Genomic DNA, 16,789 nt, shown 5'->3' on the forward strand with positions numbered 1-16,789 from the left:
AATTGTGTCACACAGCCAATCCACCTGCCACTAATTCCCACAACCTGTAATACTGCTTCCATATAATTTTCCATCATCCACCAATGTATGTTCTTTTATTACTGTCTAGCAAATCCACTGCTAGTTTGTGCGTACATGTGGCTGTTCAAACAAGCTGGCCCAGTCCATAATCCATTCAAATATCCTGCTTATATGATGGTAAATGATGGCCATTTTGAATATTCTAGTCTTAAAGTGACAACAGTGAAGTCTCCTGGCACTGACAATCTGCTGTGAAGCAATTGTGCCTTTGCACCACCTAGTGGAGCATGCCATGGGGCACCTGGGTCAATGTGCTTATCACACATACAATAGCTTCACAGCTCTTCGAGAATCTATTTACATGCATAAACACCAGTACCCATGGTATGTTTAGCAGGGCAAAACTGGAAGATCTACAACAAGTAACGACTGTGTAAGCAGGTTCCACATTCTTGTTGCAAATAATTGTACCAAACCCCCAGTCTATAAAATAATATTGCTGATATAAAATAATATTACTGCTGATTCAGTACTAGCAAAGACAGTGTTCTTCTTCACCACCATGCAAGGTAAGCAACTTTTTAAATCTGTTTTTTATGGGATAAAATTTAATTCAGGTACTAATATTTCTCTTCCTCCTTGCTCTAGATCCAATGACTTACAAACAAAATCATTTTAGCTAATGCCTGCACAGGACATACAGTGTCAGTTGTTATATTGTGGCAATAAGACCAGAGGTGGCAGGCCAGTACCGCCCCAGGTAATGCCCCCGGGGCCGTAGTTACAGGCCCGAGCGTAGCGAGGTCCTTAACGAAGCCCCGGGGGCATTACCGTGGACGGTATTGGCCCGCCGCCTCGGGTCTTATTGCCATTAGCGCCCCGGCCCGTTAAGCCGGGGTGCTAATGGCATTTTTTTTCTGGTTCGCTTGTTTTCGAAACAGGAAAAAAAAAAAAAAAAATGGCCGCCGGGAAAGGGAAAACGTAGTCCGTTTTCCCTTTCCATGGTGGCCATCGGGAGCGGATGCGCTGGGGACACAAGTGTTCCCAGCGCGTTCGCTCCCAAGACCAGAAGAAAAAAGAAGGTAAGTGGGGTTGGGATGGCAGAAGGGAGAAAGACGGGAAGGAAAAAAAAAATAATAAATAAAGTACTGCGGTCTCCGGCGGGGGACGATGGAAGCCTCCAGCTGTGTGGAGGCTTGGACCGGTGATGTATCCGCTCCGAGTCTCCACACAGCTGGAGGTTTCCATCGTCCCCGCCGGAGATCGCAGGATAGAAGGTAAGTCGGGTGGGGTGGGAGGTGGGAGGGGGGAGCAAAAAAATAAATTCTTACCTGGTTCCCCGGCGGGGGACGAAGGAAGCCTCCAGCCATGGGGAGGCTCGGAGTGGGGATTGCCCCATTTCGAGCCTCCTCATTGGCTGAGGGGCTGCCACGCCCCTCACCGGGAACAGAGTAGCCGGCAAGCACAGCGTAAAAGGGAATACCCTGTGGGATGGCTTGCAAATGAGTCAATCACCACACAGTATTCCCGTTGCGCCAGGCGTGTCGGGTGCTAATGAGTGTTAGGACTGTCAAACCATGTTTTAGATCTAGTGACATGTTTATTGAATGATTTATTTGCTCAATCTTAGAATTAGCTACCCCTTTTTGAATTATTTTATTGTAGATTTTGTATCTGTTAGTAAAATATCTTCCTATGTCATCATAGAGTACCATGTTTTTCTCAAACGGCAAAAACCATGTTTTAATGGATCAAAATTACACTCTTTACCACATGGATAAACCTAATAGTATGTATAACAAAAAAAAGGTGTAAACACCGTACAATATACCACAGAGGTGACAAACGCCAGGGATCATATATTCCCGAATATACTTGTTCATACATTAATTTATTTAATTATAACTCTCTTAAAATGATCACATTACATAAAATTCATAGTTAAACACATAATATATAAAACATCAAAAGACTGTACTTCACAAAACACATACAAATCCCAAATATGGGTTGGTTCTGCTGGTCTGTAAATTGACTCCGTGTGGAACTCCAGACTGGAGAAATTTCTCTTTTAACTAAGTTTTATTGGTCCTTGCTCAGTAACTGATGTATGAACAAGTATATTTTTTGTTATATATATCATAGAGTACCATGGCACTACACATGCCAAGAATCCAGGCGAACACTTAAGTTTTCCCCAAAGATATTTAACTAATCCGACAATGGATATTAGACAGTGGGATTGAGCCAGATGATATGGATAGATATACTAATAATTTATTTCAGCTCAAAGAGGACATTGTCACAGTGAATGCAGTCATCATGTCAGTGTTGGGATGTATGAGTGGTTGAATTCACTAATAGAGTTGATCCCAGATTAATTAGAAGATTAGTAGCTAATTACTAGCTAGTGGAGTGGAGTAAGCAGGTTTTGGTGGCTCACTCAAATGCTTTCAAAAGATTACCAGGATTAGCTTGAAACCAATAATATACAAAACGTTGGGAATGGATGTGTCACGAGTGCAACACGGAACTGGTCTGTGTGGCGCCGTTGGCGGTATGTTCACGGGGTACGAAGGTATCATTCCAAGATGGTGCCAATTCCTTTGTGCGCTCGTCCAGTTCTTCGATCGGATCGAGAGGCTGTGACTCCTCCTCATCAGCACGGAAGAATATTTCTTGCATCAACCCCAAAGGACTAGCGCGTTGCTATGACTATCATGAGCCACGCTCCATGAGTAACTAGGAATCATTTAGATATCCCAGACCGCTCTACTAACCTCTTCTTTCCTACTCCTTCTAATCTCTCTCTCGTTTCCCTATACAGTCTCCTTGTGGACGAATTCCCAGACCAGTCCCTCCCGGTTCCGGTCTCCTACTTAGGCATCACGGCATTTGCTCTCCAGTAAGTGATCCGCGATTTCCCTAACTCTTCCCTTTCTTTGGATCCGTGGTTAACCATTTTTCTTTCACTCCGTATTAGCAAAGGCATAATCCCTCCAGAACTACAGTACCCAGACTCCTCTTCCTCCATAGATGTTAAGTCTTCTCACGGAGGGAATTACAACCCTTTGAATACTAGGGTAGGTACGCTACATGTACATCCCACTCTTAGATCAGCCGTACCGTTCTGTTCTTACCTTTATCTCGCATATTCACAGAACGTACCTCGGCATTCCAGTCACCTCTTCGCAGGCGGCCGAACGGCAGCAACCTTGTGACCAACACCTGAAACCCATTAGAACTCCACCCAAGGTACAGTTGTCATTTCTTTCCTACTTCTACATTTCCCTTACTATAAAACACAGAACACTTACCTTTCTTAATTTGTATCTACAGTCAGAGGCATAGACACGGACACTGACACCCTTGACGTATTAGTGCCTTCTGTGGCTGACTCTCGACGCTCGCTAGCCTTGACAGCCATCTTCTGGAAACCTCCACGATCCCCAGCTACCAGGGTTTTTCCCCGACCAAGGGTTTCCCTGACGCCTCGACTCCATGTCTGTTTCATTAGGCAGGGAGAGGGGGATTCAGGTATTTCCCTAATACCCACACTGCATTTGACGACAAGTTAAGAGAGCCTACTCTTATTCTGATTGCCTGTACTTATCAAGACTACCTTTGCCTTGGATTGAAAATCCACCTGCTTTATTGGTTTTGGAGCTTGAGGAGATAACAGGATGAAGTGTGCAGATTGTTGCAAATCACAGTTAAAAGCCCTTTATTTCAGGCACCAACATATCAGGACACACTATGAATGTGCAATTAGGGTATTATGCTTGCTTTTTCACCAGACGTTTTTAACTTCAGAACATAGTATATGCTATTGTTTTTCCGTTGAAGATTTGCCAATTTATCTGTACATTTGTCAAATGTCTACTGTGCAAAATAGGAATCTTTCTGTGATCTACTTTCAACATTACTTTATCCTCCTGACACAAGAAGCTCAGCGCACACAATAAACCAGATAATAAAAGCTCAAATGCACAGATGCCAGTTTCTCCTGGTTCTACACGCATTGACAGAAGAGCAGAACCTCTATCCTACCCCTCTTCCCTCATTAACCAACCCCACCCACTTTTTTTACTGAGCTAGGTGAGTGCCTGGACACCATGCAAATGACAGTGGTGTGCGATATAAATCATCTTAACATAACATAATATGACTAACGTCGCTCCTGAAATGTGTAGCGTGCTCTCGGCCTGTGCTACCAAAAGTGGAGAAGGGAGTATATTTGTCAGGCTTTGCCTATTTTACATTCATGACTGAGATCACTGCTGATTTAGTACTAGTGGGTGGTTGAGTAGGAGTTTTATCTGTTGTGTATAACTCTACTACTGCAGAGCAGTAGTCATTTTGTCAAAGTAGCTAAATTGTGTTTTTTTTTATTTCATGGATTGATAGGGAGGTCTATGTTGCAAATTATATCATCCTGCTTGGTCTTTGCAAGAGTTGTTAGGTGTCCTTTCAACAATGGTCTCGTGTGTGGTGGAGCTCAAGACTTCTTCAAGGGCAACAATGAATAGTGATGATTAAGTCTGACAAAAAGTTGATTGCAACTATAGGAATTTGATGAATGCAAGTTTTTTGATGATGGTCTTTTCTGAGTATAGTAATGACAGTGGACAACTGTGCCAGTGGCTGCCATGAAGATGATGAAGTGTAGTTTGCTGTCAAATTTGACTGCTACTTTTGGCTTAGTGAGAATGGAGACTGGGAAGGCTATGTTGGTCAGGTTGAGGAGAAGGAAACATATTTTGTTCTGCATTAGATGGGGAGGTGTTTGCTTCTGTGTCATCAGCAAAGAGGTGGCACCACAAACAATCTTAGAATATGATGGTTTTAAAGTTTTAAGTGTTGGTATATAGAGAATAGATGTCAACTGAGTCAATTGGGAGTACAACCTGTAATGGGATTGGGATGACTCTGAAGTGCAACGAGGACCTGTCCAAAACCCACTACCGAGCTGAGAGAAGTTCCCAGAATCCCTACGTAGCTCATTGCCACACAGAAGGTCTTCTGACTGACTGAGCCAAGCATTGACGTATGCAATGGGATCATACTCCATCCTATTTGTTGGCCATTCTATCTCCTCATAGCAATTAACTACTTTGCAGGTTTCTTTGTCTAATTGCCGCTGTAGATGCAATTCTGTATTGGCGCACCCCTGATGTAGTATTTTATTTCCTCGACATTTATTTGGTGTGCCACAATTTGTGATTGTTTATCTAACCACTTTGAAACTGCTATTTTATTTATCACTCCAAAGCAATCAATAATTTTGACCTTTATTGCTACCAAGCAAGAACATGTGTGCCACATACTTACAGTTATCAGAGCCCTGAAGCTTCCTATTGGTTTAACATTAGCAATGGCGTATAAGATAACACAACAGCAAAATATTGATCCTCAATAGTGCCACAACTGTGGCCAATCAATCAACTTTACCATTTCGTATGCAAGGAAGTTCACCACACAGCGAGTGCATGATTTATTTTACACATTGAAGAAACATGAAGCCGTTTAAGCTCCAGTGTAATTTTCTGTAAAGCTGACGAAGAGAATAACATAACATGTAAAGGGTGGGTATAACATAGAGAATAGCATAACATGTTAAGCTCCAGTGTAATTTTCTGTAAAGCTGACAAAGAGAATAACATAACATGTAAAGGGTGGGTAAATGTCTGTGGATTAGTGATCAGACAGACTGTTCTCTAATAACTTGCACTGCCATAAGCATGGAGTTCCTGCCAATTCTTAATTAATGTGTACATTTCAAAATCCAGTACCAGCAAAGCATGGCATCGGGCAGGTATTGTCGCTCCCTGGCACAGCATCTGCATCACGGATTAGCCTTCAAATGGGCTGATTTGGCGCTGCCCAAAGGATTTACGTCTATAATGAATGGAAGCTAAGCATTACACAAAAAGGATGTTCTGTGGCTCTGACAGAACAACCACCACGTGTAAGAGTAGCCCTGTGTTGTATGTAAACGTGTGATAGCAGTGTTGTGGCATAAGGCTGCAGAACCCTGCTCAATGCCATCACCAGAAGCTTATAGCAAAACTGCAAGAGACTGCCAGAGGATAAAGGCGATATTGAGATATTTGGCCTAGAACTACCTGTGAAACCGGAATTAGGTTGTTCACTGCTTGTTGAAGGATGTTTCTGTGAAGGTCAACTCCTCACCAGCTGAGAACGTGTATGTCACATTCTTGACACTATAGTCCCAGTGCTAAGAACGTGACGTAAATTGTCTTACTGTATTTGGTATTAATGCCACTTAGCACTGGGCAAACATGGTTGTAGTAGTGTTTGGGATAAATGAATCATCCCTTCCAGTAGGTGAGGCGCTATGAGACCAGAATAGCGTCAATTCACAAATAACTGCATTTGTGGTTCTTTTTTTTAGTGGTTTAGTTTATTTGTAAACCTGTTCACCTGTGCGTTAGAGTGTGAAAGAGTGGTGAAAGAAGTGTGTCTCAGGAAGTTCTTTTACTGAGTTCCAGTATAGTGCTGAGAAAGAGAGTGACTGTGTATGTGTATTTGTTGTTTTGCCCACTGAGTAGGGTGGCCCATCTCTCCACTGTGTCCATTTGTTGTGATGAAAGTTAAAAAAAAAGGCCCCAAATTGCTTGCGTTGACATGAAAGTGACTGGCATTCCATCACCAGGTGGAATAGGGTTTCCGGAGTTGTTTCAATGTTGCAGAAGCGACAGTAATTGTTTGTGGTATAGATCTGCCTCGTTGTTGCCAGGTATGAGTTTGTGGGTAGGATGTTTAAACGTACTCTTAAAAATGTTGTTCTGATGGTTTGGTCTGGGAATAGTTGAAGATGTGGTGGTTCATGGATTTTTCTGTTGTCTTTGACGCATTGGAGATTCTGTTTGTAAGCATTTTTCGTTTGGATCGTTTTTATCCAATCGTTCTGGAGCAGTTTGATTTTGGCATGTTGTGGACGGAGGGTTAATAGTTCTTCTGATATCTCTTCGTTTTCCATTTCTTTCATTATAGTCAGTTTCCATTTTTGTAATACCGTGTTCTTGAAGGTATTTGCATGAGATCTCAAGATTTCGATCGCTGGGGTTTTCTGGTCGGAAAGGATTTTTCAGAAGATGTCTAATCTCTTCCAGAGTACGATGGATGTAATTGATTGGGTTGCCATTTCGTATCGTATTCTTGGCATGGGATATGACTGCGGAAGGTGGAGGATTTACGCCAAAAAATAGCTTTGAATTTCATCCAGTTTACTGTGGGGGCATTCATCATTGCTTCTGTTCCGTACATTATTATAGGAATGTATTTTTGTCTACAGTAAGCGATGATAGGTCTGAAAGAGAATTTCACATATTTTGTGTGAAGAAGACATCCTTGTCGTGCCAGGGTTTGAGCTGTTTGTTCTATTTTGTCGAGCCATTGTTCTTCTGTTTTAGATTGATTTATTAGTATCCCAAGATATTTGAAGGTTCTAGTTGGTTTCGATTGATGTTAAATGTTGGTTGTTTTGCTTATTTTGTTTGTGGTTTGGTTAGAGTCATTGTCTTGGTTTTTGAAGTGTTGATTGCTAGTTCATTTCTGTTCATGTGGCTGCTCAGTGCTGTCAGAGCTGTTTATAGTCCCGAGGGCATTTTGTCAAGCAGGACGATGTCATCTACGTATGACATAGCAGGAACTGGTATTGAGTTTATTTTCGGGGGGTTAGTTTGGTTGCTGATCAGATGTTCTTCAATGTCTGCTGTGAACAGATTGTAGAGGGTTGCCGCCAAAGGGCACCCTTGTTTTAGTCCATTTGATGTGGCGAATGGGCTGGTGGTAGCGCCTTGTTTTGATAGTCTCACTTTTATGGAGGTTTCTGAGTATAATAGGATGATTGGCTCGAGGATGTTCGATGGGAATTTCCATGCTTTGAGTTTCGGCCATAGTTTGTGTCGTGATATGGCATTGAAAGCCATCTTCAGATCTATGAACGCAGCATGTATGGTGGTGTGATTGTTGATGTCTTCATGTTTTATTAGGTGAAGTAATATCAGATTGATGTTGGTTCTGACGTTGGCAGTAAAGCTGTTTGCCTGGCCAAGAACCTGCGGTTGTCAATTGCCCAAGCAGTTAGTTGTTTCAATAGAGTTGAGGCAAAGTGTTTTCCGAGCAGGTCCAATAGGGCGATTGGGCGGAAATTCTGCAGTTCATCTTGTGGGCCTTGCTTATAGATGGGAACGATTGTAGCAGACCTCCAAGAGTTTGGAATTTGATTGAGTGTATTTATCAGGGTTATGTTGTGGCACATCAAATTCGCCTAGGCCGGTGGGTCCTGTTTGATGATGGCATTGGATATTCAAGTACATCAAAATCAACCTTTATTTGCCATTTCAATTTGTTCTTGATCGTTTCGTCTTGAGGCTGCAGTGGTCGGGCTCCATAGATGGTTGAGAAGTGTGTGATCCATGTTTCTTGCGAGACGTTGGCCGTCAATTTGTGTTGTTTTTGCACATTGTCGTTGAGAAAACTCCAGAGATCTCTCGTGTTGTGTGACTTGTATGTTTTCATTATGTTTTCTGCGTCAGCTTGTTGGAGGATTTTTTTATGTGATTTTCTCCAGTTAGTGTATGCTTGTTTTAGGTTTTTAATCTGTGTCGTGTTTTCTGCAGATTTTGTTTTCTTCAGATGACGTATCGATTTTGCCAGGCCTTTTTTCTTGTCAGCTATTTCTTGATTGTGTGTATGATGGTGGTTTTGTTGTGGTCGGTTTTTGACTTTGTCGGAATGGTAGTAAGATCCATTCATAGTTCAATTTTTCAACATCTTTCAGGTTAGAAGTGTGGAGTTTCTTTGATAGGTGTGCCATCGCTGGTTGTGGAATGCAAAGTCTGGATGATGTTCCATCGAGTTCTAATGGACATGCTAATGCGATTTCTTCTTGTTCAGTTAGTGGACGCGAATGCACAGTTAATTGGTTGTGGTCACTTCTGTCTGATGTTATCGTTTGAGCTGTCATAACAGATTTGTGCAAGTTGTGTGATAAAAATATATAATCAACGATTGCGGTTGAAGATCCTCTGGACCATGTTGGCGTGTAAGTTGTAAGAGTTGTTCTTTGCATGGTCAAGGAAGAGGAGATTACGGCTAGTGATTTCGTTCATCCATCTGCTTGCTTTTGGTGAAAGTTGTGGTTGTGTTCAGAGAGAGACATTCTGGGTGAATAGGTTGATGTTCAGGTCTCCACAGATTATGATTTCTACCGGTTGGTGGGTTCCGACATTTTATCGATTGATATGAATACTCCATCGATGAATGCTTCAGTTGTTATAGCTGCGGGGTTCCAATAAAGATTTAGTATTGCAATTGATAGCTCATGCTTTTTTTTTCTTGGTTGTTTCTCATTGCTCTTTATTTTTGTGAGTTGGATCCAGGAGTTAAAGTTTTCAGTGCTCAATACAGTCTATTGAGGATTTATCTTGATTAGGGTGAGCAGGCCTGATGCTGGTCTTCCTAGTTTTTTGACTATTGCGGGGTTGAGGAAAGTGAGAAAGCCTTCGCAGGCTGGGGGTTCACTGAGCCAGGTCTCTCAGGTTCTAAAATGTGGTAGCGTCTTGCGTGGTGCGATTCCAAAAGAGATATACATGTGTCATAAACAATTTATGTCCAATGCACCTTTAACCAGAAAATTCACTTATTATACACAAAAAAATGAAAACCAGGCAAACATCTGTGAAGGGAATACATGATTTCTTGAACATGATGGCTTAAAAGTGTGTAAAACACTAGAGAAGGTGAACTAATTTCACAGAAAAATATTAAAAAATATTTAGTTTGCTCCTGTGGCTTTGCCTGTTTTCCAAATGTGGGTGAAGGAAGGGAGGAAGGACGATAGGTTGGAATATCTGAAAATACCTACAGAAGGAAGTCTTTCTTTTTTTATGAATCATGTAAATTATAGATGTTTCCCTCATTTGTGTTGCCTGGCCATTGCTTGAGCCTCAACCAAAGGGTGTAATGAGCGACACCCACTGAAGGTCACAGGCTCTGCACAATATTTTGGGAAGCAGGTCTAATAACCACTTCTCCACATATTCAGGTACTCTGGAAAGATCCTCTAATCATTATTTTACTACATGGATGACATTGCCTCAACACTCGACTTACAAATCATAAATAACCTCTGCTAAGAGAAGCTGGAAAATTCTAAACCTGAAGGAACTCGTATATCCTATTAAAGAGACCAAGCCCAAGCACAACCCCATTGATCCAGAACTCTTACTGCCGGAAGAGATTTTAACAATACGAGAAAACTGCTGGTTTCGCACATATGAGAGTCACAGAATCAGCACTACTTTCATTTGGGACAAAATCACACAGATGACATCACCTCAGCACTCATATTCCGCAACATCTCATCAGCCTTAACATGGTTAATCACAGTATACTAATTAGTAAAAGTCTTGAAGAAACCTGACTCCATAGCGCAACATAATTAGCAATGGACAGAACAGAAATCACCTGTTTCCTGCCTTTCAGTTCAAATCCATTACATGTGGACTCCCCCATGGATCATAAAATCTTATGGGTTCACAAGTTACAACTATGTGGATGACATGCAAATGTCTGAAATGACAGGTGTCGGACACGGCTGCAACTGCCTCATGCAAATAAATGAATAGTTCACGGTCAACTACTTAAACCTCAACACAGACAAAACAAAAATAATAGTAATCTCACCTCAAAATGCTACTATGGCTTTTAGAAATGAGTAGCTGCTCTAAACCATCCCAAGTGATCAAGCACAGGTATATTGATGGCCAATGGACTCACGCTGGAACCCAAAGTCAATGCAACAGTCAAAAAGTGCTTCTACCATCTCCCCTTTATCTGGGGGGGTTTTTGCCATCATCCCCGTGATTCTTTCAAGAATCGACTATGCAGCATTTACCCAGGTATGCTGAACTATCTAAAAAATAAACTTAAATGGATCGCAACCATGGCAGGCAAGCACCTACTGAGACTCAACAGGTGGGAACGCATAACAGCATCTCTCAGAGCACTTCACTGGCTACCAATCAAAAAAGGATCCAGTTTAAGGCCCTCTACATCACACACACACAGCACTTGAAGGTCAAGGAGCAGAATTCCAACAAAGCAAAATCTCACTCAACCAACCAACCAGAGACTTAAGATCAAGAAACAACCTGTTTTTAGAAACCAAACGATTTTGCAGAGAAAGACACACCATCAAGATCTTTTGAGTAACTGGCAATTTCTTTCCACCTTACTCACCACACATATGCAGTACTCCCACTTGCACACATCCTTGAAAAAAGACCCTATCCCACATTTCAAACATCATAAACCTATGCCTGTAACTACAAATTTCATACTCAGCCCCTGGCCAACACCCACAATACAGGCATACAGCCTCTTCTACAGACACAAAGCCTTCAATGTCTCCTACACTTCACAGCTAGAAAGCTTGCAAGCACGTGGAGCATTGAGTACTTGAGATATGCAACCTGTGGCAGATCAGAAGAAGGACACAGAGTCTGACCTTCCTATTATACTGATTCTTTATTAAAAGAATAATGAAGAAAAGGTCTGACTCTCCATTAACTATGGTTTTTCCCTAACGACCCAAAACTAACTAGGGTGCTTCTCAGTTGTCAATGCATCCAAATAAAGATCTGTCCGTAGTCCAAAAACTATTCTAAGCTAACCCTACCACTGTCAAAACAAATAAGCGCAGAAGAATGACTCCTTTCTCCCATGGGCTGCTTTTTCACCAAGTTCAATTTTTAGTGAGGTATTTGTTGCTAGTTCCTTGTAACTCCTTTTATCAAGTCGTAAAGTTCAGCTATTGGGCTTTTTAACTTCCCTCTCTCTCCCCCTCTCTCTCTCGCTCTCTCCTATGTTGTTCTCTTGAAATCTTGTTCATTTAATTTTCTCTTCCCTCTTGGTGCTTCTTTCCTCTTATCTAATTAGATAAACCTAAGAGTCTGTCTAGGTTCAATGTCGTATCGTTTTCCTTATTACGATCAACAATACTGTTCTTATTGCAATTCTCACTCTACTTACATTTTTCAGAAACTTGGTCAGTATTGTCACGCGTACGAGTACTCCAGTAATGATTCTCACTCTTCTCTAAGGCTTGTTCTTCACTGGGATGAGTAGGAGTAGCCCCACAATGCTATCACTCTTATTCCACACTTGTTCTTTACTGGTATAAGTAGCCCAGTAATTATTTTCACTCTTATTCCACACTTATTCTTTACTTGGAATAAGTAAGTATCCCATTTGTTATTTCTGGTGCCCACCTGGTCTCCCACGCTCTCTGTTACCTTTCTATATCGTGGATCATATCACTGGGTCTGCTGTTTGGATGGGGCTCTTTGCTCTTGTTGTCAGGACGGCGCCTCTGCTTTCCGCTTGTTCTTCTTTTGGCACACTCCACGGTATGATATGATATGATATGGCATTTGTAACGTGCCTATACACAAGTGTTTCAAGGCGCGACGAGGCAGGGGGGGGAACAAGGGGAGACAGACAACGATCCTACTAGGCCAGGTGTCATTCAGATCGCGCAAGTGCAAGGGTAGAGGGGAAGGGAAAAGTGCAAGTGGAAAGGGAGAGGGGAAAGTGCAGTACAGGTTAGTAGAACACAAGATAAATAATAGGGCCAGCTGGTGGCAAGTGCAAGCTAAGTGCCGGGAGGAGGGGCTGTAGGATACAGAGACAGTCCCGTAGTGCAAGCAGGCAGTGCAGGGAAGAGGGTACCTTTAGGTAAGTGCTTTCAGCATCCTAGAGGCAGTCCCTCATATACTCGGGCACACCAGCACTTCTGGTTCAGTCCCTCCTGGGACACTTCCCAATTCTTCGGCGTCTCACAGCTTGGGTCTCCAAGAGCATTACCCGTTAGGTTGCATACCCCTCCAGCATCGGAAGCCGTGCTTCACTGTTTCTTCCAGCTCCAGTCAAACAGCTGATTTGGAACTCCTTGGCTTCTCTCTCTCTCATGTTTCCCCTTTCCAGATGTTTGATGCTGCGCTGGGGCTTCCCTGGTATAACATAAAAGTCCTTCTTCTTTGTTCTCCTTGCACTTGGTATTGCTCCAGTGGTTTTCTTCTTCTCAGTACCACCTGAGTATTTCTTTTCAGGTTTTCTCAAGGATTCTATCTCACAATAACAAATATGAACTCGTCCTTCATTTTGTATTCCAGCAGGATTCATTAGTATTTTACTTTTGGGCCAGGAGGATAGCTCAGAGGAAGCAAGACAACACAGAGCAACACAGCTTCGAATTCCAGGTTCGCGCTTAGACACCTCTCTGGTATTAAGTGTGTTATAACTTATAATTATAGATGGATTGGTTAGGGAATTCCTCATCGGAACAGGAATCTTTGTCCCTAAGAGTGGAGTCTCTCCCAGTGTGGTTCTGTTTGCATCTAACACTAGGAGGGTATCGCCTAGCGGCCTCACCTCGCTACCCTCAAAGGGAAAGGTTCCCCTCTGGGGAGAAGTGACTTAATCCTGTGATTTGTCTGAAACCTCAACACAAAGCATTGCAATCTTGCCTTTCCCTCTTCTCCCAACTAACCATGCCAAACTACTCTCTTTCAGATATGACAGAGCACCTGGACACCATGCAAAGGTATCAGGTAATAATATCCCCAACAAAAATATCGCCGTAAATATGACCGTTTGGTTCGCCATAGGCAATATTTTTATTGGGGATATTATGTGGGAGCGGGAGTTGCGGGGGTGTCCCACACACATTAAAAAGTGATGTGGCGGTTGCGGGGGTGTCCCCCGCAGGGTCCATTGTTAATTTCACCGCAAAAATATGGAGATATTTTTTGTATGGCGATATTTTTGCGGCAAAATTATCACATGGAACCCATGCAAATTGCAGTGGTGTGCAGTGTAAGGCCAATAACATAACATTTCCATTTTGCAATAAATACATATTTTGCATTATCAGTGTGTGTGTTTCGGGGGTAAACTCTGCTCCCACCCATTCAGTCACACGTATACACATAGCACCTGGTCCCACATGAAACACATGATTTTGTGAATCAGGTTCGATTTGGACTGACTGCAATTTGTACCATGTCATGGTTACAAATGCATCTGAAATGCTTTTATGTTTAAGTTTCACTACACACTGATGCATGAATGTGATGAGACTGCTTTGGTTGTTTTTTTTTTGGTAACCCACTGTGCAGCACACCCAGGTCTCTCACATCGGACATGGGATTCTGTGAATACTTTTAAAAAATCGACTCTATGGTTGTTGGCATCAGTCACTACACTATTTTAAGGATTGCCACTGAAAATGTATCAATGATCACATACACTTCTGTAGCGCCTCGGCAAACTAAATTGCTGTTATGAGCCGTTCTATATAATGCTTGTGTGAATCATGTTACCTCAAGGAGATGCAAGGTGTAAAAAAGAACATAGAGATTATAACTAAAAGTATGACAAAGGCCTGGCAGTGCCAATTCATAATAGAGTGGAGACCCACTTTCTAGCCTCAAGTAGTGGCACCTTTTTTCAACTCAATACTTTATTAGCATTTTAAGAAATGACAAAGACCTCAGACATCATCACATCTTAGGGCCCCATATAAGAAGGAAATGAGGGAAGAGACACCAAGCACTAATATGGAGGGGCAGGTGGACAGGGAAGATGTTGTGCGTGTGTTACTTCTAAAGTAGTCGGCAGTGTTTCTCATGCTCCTTGATTACAGCTTCAAAGGCACTTCGAAATTGCTTCCCCCTGCAGAGTGGTGTATTGCAGTATATACAGAGGACTGTTGTCTTCCAAAGATATGGATTAACAGCCTATTTTACTGCTTGCAAGGTAGCTGGTGGGATTTTATGTCCTACAGAAGTAGGCTATGTGGTTACAGAATTGGTTGAGGAAGATGATGTGGAGGAAGACAGCCTACTACTTTCTAGGAAAGGAACAATCTTTCGGAGAGCATTGCAGTAGTTGCATTTTGTGTTGCAGTGCATGGTGGTGGTCCCATAGGAGTAATGTCCAGGTATTCCGCGACTGAGTACAAAGTTACAATCAGTGCATTTCACATTTGTAGCTTTAGCCTTTGGTACATTCCCAACAGTGGTAAAGAACTGCCACATCTATGATTCTCTCTGGGTGCTAGACATACGCACTTCCTCTACCTCATCTTCTTGGTCCTCTTCATGGTCTTTGGAAATACTGTGCTTTTTTTGTTGCGTGGGTCCTCCAGCTGGTGGAGGTGGCTCTTAGGGAGCAGGAAGGCCCATAGCTGATGCCACTTTTAAGATAAATAGCAGTTTTGCTACTATTCTTCCAAGTATGTGCTTTGTATTAGATTGTTAGTGGATAATGAGTAAGAATAGGTGTAGGAGCTGTGCAGGGGTACATTTTGAGCTTGAAAGTTCCTAGATCAGTAGAAAATGCAGTTCTGAACTTTCCTCAAAGGAAGGACCCGAACGCGAACTGCAAACACATTCATGGACACATCATCATGCCGCACGCAAGTGCATGGTCACGTGGCACTGTCCGGAAGGTGCAAGATGACGTCAGATGTTCACGGACGTCGACAGAAGCAAAAACAGTGGAAAAAGTATACATGTGTTAAAAATGATGCTATAAGGTGGGACATGGCAGAGTTTTAAGGTGAATCTTTGTAAATTGCACACAGATGTTGCTATATTGTGGTAAGTATGATATTAGTAACTGTAAATGTGAAGTATGGGATCATGTGTAAACTGTGCGCTAGTTACCACTCTCGTATTTGCAAGAAAAAAGTAGCATAGTTAATTAAACAAACAGGTGGTCGCGGGTGATACCACTCCCACAGAGCTTCCCACAAAGCTCTGTAAATTGTAAATAACAACAAGAAAAGGGGGTGGTCGATTTAATCCGCGCTCAACCTAGATTAGATAAAAAGCTCAAATATTGGCGTAATTACACCTGAGAAATGACTAATAAAAAAGTGTCAAAATCACAGAGAATCTTTAACTTTATTCCCGTATTGTGGACAGCCGACACGTGTTTCGACCACTGGTCGTTCTCAAGGCTGTATAATGTTTAATGGAAATGGAATGGAAACAAAGACAATAAAAATAAGAGAATGGCCATTGGAGAAGGTAGCACATTTAATTATAACTGCATCCTTCTCTATTGCTGATTAGCAAAACAAATAAATCATGAAAAGATTCTGAGTTACTATGAAGGATTGCGTAATTCTCCCATTGTTGAATATAAAATGTGAAGTCATACCAACTGAAACCAGATTGAATCAGTTGTATTACCTATTCAGATCGTTATATATATGTAGTATACTCTATTCTTTCTATTTTCATATTCTTAAAATACATATAGTGTAGGTGTGTCCTAAAATTGGCTGAAAGCAGAAATGCACTTTTAAAATTCTTACCGACAAATTATTTCATTTCTTTATAAGGCTCGTGTTGAGAAAAAGAAGTTTCTGGATTGCCCTAAGTCCACTTTGTTAGTTAATTCATCTATAAAAAAAGAACCTGCAATTAATTCCGAAAATTCCTAAAACTAGCCAAATCTGATATCTGCATATGGCAAGAAAAACACCTACCCACGTATGGTGTATGCCAGAGCAGGTACCATTAAACAAAAACTGAGTCCATCATTTCTGAATCTTAAGGAAGATAAGGAGATTAATTGGCTCAATAAGAACATTGGATTTTTCAAGTGTGGCAATTGTAATCAGTGCCAATTTGCTCACCATAATTGCAAAACTTCCACAGATGCA

The sequence above is a fragment of the Ambystoma mexicanum genome, chromosome 1q (genome assembly GCF_040938575.1).
Source record: "Ambystoma mexicanum isolate Mex_15411 chromosome 1q, UKY_AmexF1_1, whole genome shotgun sequence".
NCBI lineage: Eukaryota > Metazoa > Chordata > Amphibia > Caudata > Ambystomatidae > Ambystoma > Ambystoma mexicanum.